Below are 6,960 nucleotides of genomic sequence, written 5' to 3' on the forward strand. Positions count from 1 at the left end.
GCAGCTTCTCCGCGCGCCTATCTTCAGCTGATGAGGCGACGTTCTCGCTGAATTTGGTGCCGAAGGACTCGGTGGACCACCATTCCTTCACCAGAGAGCTCAACTCTTCTTCTCGAGTGTCAACTCGTGCCATGTGCATGACGTGACGAGCACCAGGTGAGACCAGCTGTGTGATGTTGCCGCTTAGACACCAACCAAAGGCTGTACGAACGGCCACTGGCTGGCCTGGCCTACCAACGCGTGCCTCGTGCTGCACTATTGCTTCAGTGACGTTAGCGCCTAACAGTAGTTCGATCGGCTTGTCACTAGTGTCTGGAATGTCGAGATCCGAGAGATGGAGCCACTCGTGTCGCCGACTCCAGTCGATTGTTTGCGGCTGCACGTTCAGCTTAGGAACGGAATATACCTCTTGTACGGTAATATCCGCTCTTCCGTTTCCATCCGACATTGGCGATACCTGCAGTTCAAATCGGTGCACAGTTCTCTTCTCGCCGGCCCCTTCGACGTTGTTGAGTTGCAGCTCCTGGCGTTCTCCGATGATACCCAGGCGCTGCCTCAGCCGATCGGTGCAGAGAGAGGTTTGTGCTCCGGCGTCCAGTAGTGCGTGCGTGTCACTGTACTCGCCGTCTGGCCCGTACACACGCACTGGTACGACTTGAAGAAGTGTAGACGTTCTGCAGGTCGCATTCAGCGCGGCTCCGATCGTGCGATTAGTTTAGTGCTGTTCTGCTGGATCCATATGTTGGGTTTGCTCGAGCGCGGCAGCCTGCTCCGTTCCACGACGCTCGAAAACACGCTGGCTGCCATGTAGTAACTGGTGGTGTCTGCCTCCACAGCCGGCAGAACTGCACTGTTGGACAGATGTGGACGGGCACCTTCTCGAGATGTGTCCCGTCTCCAAGCAGCGAAAACATCTGTCATTGTCAGCGATGTATCGAGCTCGTTCCGACACCGACTTTTGGGCAAATGCATTGCAGCGAGCCAAGCTGTGTCGGCGATTGCAGAGGGGGCACGCCGGCTGGGAGCCATGCTGAGTGGCCACCGTGGCGAGAGCCGAGCGCGCACTCGATCCATGCCTCTGACGCGACGCCGGCGGTCGGCGCTGACTGTCTGCCGCTGAGCTGATGCCGCTGTTTCCTTCACGCTCAGACATTGAGCTGCTGAGCAATATCCGGACTTGTAGAGCTAGCCAGTCATCCAAATCCGACAGTGTGACTTGCCTTGGCTCCAGCTCTACTGCTCGTTTTCCCCACTCGTGACGGAGTTGAATCGGCAGTTTCACGACTGCTCGTCGCAAGTTCTCGCGGCTCGTGACGTCACCATGATAGCCGAGCGATTGGAGAGTCGTAACCGCGGAATGGAGACGAGCTTGGAACTTTTCTAGGGCTGCTGCGTCGAGGTGCTTCAGAGGCTGGCTCTCGAAAACAGCCCTCAGGTGTGCAAAAACGATATCGTCACTCCTGCCGAATCGACTTTGGAGAGCTTGTAGCGCCTGCGGGTAGAGCTCGCCATCATATAGCATGCCTTCGATTGTTTTCTGCGCCAGACCAGTGACTGCCGACTGTAGATGAACGATTTTTTCTGCGTTTGACAGCCCTGGTTGCTTGTGAATCAGCGCCTCGAAAAGTCCAATCCACTTTGGCCACTCCAGAGGCCAGTGGCGGCGGAAGCAGGGGGGCAAGGGGGGCAGCTGCACCCTAAAGCTATGGAAAGGGGCGCCTCGAAAATCTGTAGAGGAGGAAGAGGTGCGGCAGCCATAAAGCTGAGCAGTGCGACACCGCAACTGATAAAGGCAGTGACTTGTGACACGAAGAGGGTGGCAATGACGTGGGAAAAGTATCTTTTAATATGCTGAAGAGTGGAGGGCATCCTTATCTGAAGCAAAGGCAGATGCTGCCGACCCTGTCGAATATAATCTTGCCAGGCGATAAAGGTTAGGAGGGCGCAGCCACTCGAGAAGCGCGCCATGCGGAAGAGGGGCGCCTGCATGCGAAAGAGGGGCGCGAGGTCCGAGATTGGGGCCTGTAAAATTGCACTGTCCGTATGGGCGGTTACATCCCTAGTGCTAGGGCGTATTTTGCGTTTTTTTTTTTAACTGGGGAGAAGATTATGACCAGGAATAGCACTCTGCAACTTCTATGGGCGCCTGTATAGGGGCGAAACTGATTTTCCAGTGCAGGGACGGCCATCGGCATTGTGGGGCGGCATTCATTCCACTGGGGCATCTGCCAGTGTTGAAGGGCGGTATTCATTTCAATGGGGCGCCCGTTGGTGTTGATGGGCGACATGTATCACCTGGGGCGCCTATCGGAGATTGGGGCGGCATTAATTTCACTGAGGCGCCTATCGGCGTTGACGGGTGGTATTTATTCATCCGGGGCGCTTATCGGTGGTATAGGCCGGCATTCGCTTCACTGAGGTGCCTATCGGTGTTTTAAGGCGGCAGTAAATCCACTGGTGTCTGGGGCGCCTACCGGCGTCGAAAGGCGACATTCATAATTCATTTCACTGGGAGGCATATTGGTGTTGATGTGTAACATTCATTCTCCTAGGGGGCCCGGCAATGAGGGGGCGGCATTTATTCCGTTCCCCTGGGATGGGCCCCTATCGGTGTGGAGGCGTCGCCGTCGTATTAGTTTGAAATGGGGGCACTCTGGGTGGTAATAGATGCATTCATTTCACTGGGACACCTACCAGCGTTGATTGCCTGTATTCATTCATTTCGGGCTCCTATCGGTGTTGAAAGGCGGCATTTATTTCACTGGGGCGTCACAAACCTGCTACCCCACCATAAACCTCAGCCTATTCACTTCACGTTAGCAGTAACTAGAAGTCTCTTAGTCTCGGCATAGAGTCTCGGGTTCCGAAGGGCTGACGTGATACTGATGACACCACTGAATGCAATAGTGCAGTGCAGCCCAGGCGGCATGCTGCTTACCGGCCTGCAATTCTCTGTCACCGAGTTAGTGTTATGGATTCGGCGCCTTATTCACTAGTCCACACGAAGTATTGGAACCGTGGAACTCTTTTTGATATGCCTTATTCGGAGAATCTTATGATATGGTGATGAGGTTGTTTCTAAACGAACATTATGAAGGTTACATTTACGCTATGGAATGTACCTAACTATTTCTCGTTACATAAAAACTGTAATTCTGAACGTGTTAACAGGTACAACACATTGTCAAACGTCTCTTCACTGTTTGTGTTACGACAACCGTGTACATGGTAAGGGGCGCCCAGCGGGAAGGGGCGCTTCAATATCGTTTGCACCCCTATCCTAGAATACCTTCCGCCGCCACTGCCAGAGGCTCACCCGAGAACTTCGGCAGTGCTATGCGCGGCACGCTGTGGAGCTCGGTGTGACGCGCTGTCGTCTCTCTCTGTTGAGCTGGTGAGGCCTCAGGACTGTTCAGCCTCCTGATCCAGTCTGCTGTTCTCAGGTTGTTTTCACCAACGTTCGCGCGTTCATGCTCAACTTCACAATCGGCAACAGCAGCTTCGTCTCTGATGTCATCAGTCCTATCCAGATTGACTGTCCCTGACTCAATGGCTTCTTGCCGCAGTCGAGCTTCAAGTTCGGCTGTTTCAGCCGCTTCTCTAGCCGCCTGAATCTTCAGGTTAAATTCCTTTTCGCACTGAAGACGTTTTTCTTCCTGGCGACTCTTCAAGGCGGTCAGACGGGCCTGAATCACAGCCTCATGTGACTGAGCCACAGCTGCCGTCGAACGATGGGACGACGCTGCACCAGCTTCAGAAGCGGCCTCGGCAGATCTCGATTGAGGGTAAGTCATTATCTTTTGAACGATACTGTTCCGCTGCGCTTCGATTTCAATCATGTATTCGTTTGCCTTCGATTTCTCTTCCTCGTCCGTCAATACCAGCAAGTATGACTCATTGGAGTCCGTCACTGTGTCCATTGCACGGTCAATATCACCGAGCAGCTCTTGGAGAATGGTACGACTGCCTCGAACTGCGATCAGATTCTCGGCTCGATTGCAGATGCGTGTCAAACACGACTTCTTGTTTGCTCGGATCCGCTTCAATCTTGCTGCTTCGGGTGATTGATCCATGTTGATTATTTGCTGATGTTGAGCAGCACGATCATTCAGAGCATACGTTGTTATGCTTAGAAGCCATGCAATGCGCGGAACGTTACGTTATCTGTGGTCATTACATTAAGTGCGAACGATGCGAAACTCAAAAACGTAACTTAATTCACGATAATGACGTTAGAGCGAACGACGATATAACGCTCAAAGGTTGTTATTCGTGAACATTACGTTAGAGCGAACGAGACGACACACAAGTCACAAATTACGTTATCCGGCCCGGAGGACCAAAAAATGTTGCGAACGAATCGAATCCGGCCCCGATCGACCGGTAAAGTTACGAATATGCAAAATCCGAATAATACGGAAGTCGAATTAAAACTTGTTCCGAATCGATCAATCTATATTGTCCGCCATTTTCTCCTTCTAATTTCAACGAGTTCATTCACACGACAACAATAGCACCGACGAAATTCCGACTGCGTGAAAATATGCAAAATGGCGCGTGCCATAAAACACTGGAGCCGCTACGGCGGCGACAACATTTTACCTTTGGTGACCTCTGGTGACCTAACCTTTGACCTGACCCAAAAAATGACCTAGTGTTTTCGTCCTTATTTTGGACGTTCTTTCGATTGCCGCTTCCCACGTGTCGCTACGTGGCCCAGGAGCCGAGTTAGAAGGGGGGTGTTCAGACACCCCCCCCCCTCCGGCCCGGCGCGGAATCTCAGAGCACCGGCCCGGCGCGGGTTAAATAGGCCTAGGGTTGCACCTACATAAAAAGAGATGCACAAAACTAGCCATCCGCACCATGCCACGCGCTAAATTTTTGTATGCCGATGGCGCTGAGTCGTACGTAACAAAACGGACAGACGTTTTATTCAGCTCTTCTTCGTGCGTCTGTTCGCCGAGTACCGCTATTCCTGACAGCGGAGAGGAATTCGACAGCAGATGACTTGCGCGAGAACCAGGTATTAAGCCGGCACACAAACATCAAACTTCTGTCGTAAAATATTTCCGTAATTGTCGTCCATTATAGTGTAATTAGCAAACAGTAGAGAGAAGTTCTTTGCGCAGAGAGCTGACTAGAGAGCTAGGGTTTCTATCATGACTCGTTGACCTTCTGTTACAACACTTGTAGGTATGTACTGGTAAAAAAGTCATTACTTCGCCATAAGCATGGCGTAGATACGATTCCTAATTGGTGTTTCAAACTACAGCGATCTATTTTACAACATAAGAGTCGAGCCTTTTTAGCGGCAGCACTGAAGTATCGTTTAGCTTCAATTAAGTTAATGTGTCGAGAGTTTTTCACGAGGCCATTTGAAGAATTTTATATCTGTAACTGTTTTTTTATAGTTTTCATTATATAAAAAGAAGAGGTAGATAGAGGAGCGACGATTAAAAGTCAGCCAATAAAATGGCAAAATTAAAGACAGGAAAACTTTCATACTATGCTGTTATACCGTTCGTCGGGGCATCAAACGAGTGCGTCCCTGAACCACATCTGATCCATACGAGAGTAAATCCCATTCCATTGCCCCATAGTCCACCACTAACTACCAACCGACCCACCCGCATACCACCACGCCGCCGATCTGTCTTCAACATACCAGTGTCGCCGGAAGTCATACCTGAGCCATACAGGAACGGAAGGCACGCCAAAAGACACTCCTCGAGGCAGCTCAAGGCAAGCACGACCAAGGCTCTATGGAGGCACGGCACGACACGTCATACTCCACAAGCCTGGCGTAGCTGAGAGATGCCACTGTAGTTCCACCGGTATTGGGTCGACGCTAGCGGTATTCGACGAATAATGTCACGTGTTGGAGTGCCTGAGAAGCCGGCCTGTTCAGGTCACGGTTGACGATGAATGACGATTGAATGTACGAGTATTGTGCCAGCGCTACTACTGCTGTTGTGAAGTGGCCGAACGGTATGAGTGGGTACGAATGAGTGAGATGACTTTTTTAGCGGAATCGGCCGGGTGGAACGAGGTATTTGTGAGCGAACAAGGAGCTAGCGGGATCTGAAATCATGCGAAAAAGATAGCTTGTTGACCTGAGCTCTTCGGACTGACAGTTAAATCAACATACTTGAAGTATTCGCTTTTTTTCTCGAAACGACGCCAGCCCATGGCTCATGTGCAACTTTTTATCATTAGGGTTCCTGAACAGCTTGCTGTTTGTTTGTTTTTTTTTTTCTGGCAAAAGTATGACATACATTCTATTTCCTCCACGTCCAACCTCGATAAATCTTTAGGCCGACGACCGCGAACCAAAGTGGGCTTATGTCGTCTCACTTCGTGAGCCTCGCATCCGTCATGGGGAGATGTGTCACCCCTCCGTGACGTATGTGCGCGCGCAGTCACGGGACGCGTCACCTATCCAGCACAGTCCGTGACGGGACTGTGATACGGCTCGTGACGGCCGGGTGACGGATCCTCCGTGTGGTGATCCTTGTGATAGGACCTGGGATGTCACGGGTTCAGTGAAATGGGGGAAATGATGCTGTTGTCGCGGACAGTTGATGTTCAAAGGAAGTAAGCTGAAGTTGTTAGTTTCGAATGGGACTTATTTGACTGACAATTCAAAAGAAATTTTAAAGTTTGTGAGCGATATTGCATGTTAAGTCGCATAGAAATAATGAGACTTAATTATATGAATATACCTACCTAAGTACAAAAGATAATGCACTAAATTGGAGTAATGTCACATTACAACGGTAGGTAAGTAGGTAGCTATATAAGCAGTTAGCACACAAAGTCAACGGTCTCAAAGCTATGAATTCGCAACACATGGTGTGTCAAAAGTGGAAATAGCCGGTGCGCCGTCTGGCAACCCGGCAGCCCGCCGCCATAGGGAAATTCATGCTTTTTGTCGCTTTTTCGCTCCTTGTGAGTCACTTG

Source organism: Amphibalanus amphitrite, unplaced genomic scaffold (assembly GCF_019059575.1).
Source record: "Amphibalanus amphitrite isolate SeventyFive unplaced genomic scaffold, NRLGWU_Aamphi_draft 000610F_arrow, whole genome shotgun sequence".
NCBI lineage: Eukaryota > Metazoa > Arthropoda > Thecostraca > Balanomorpha > Balanidae > Amphibalanus > Amphibalanus amphitrite.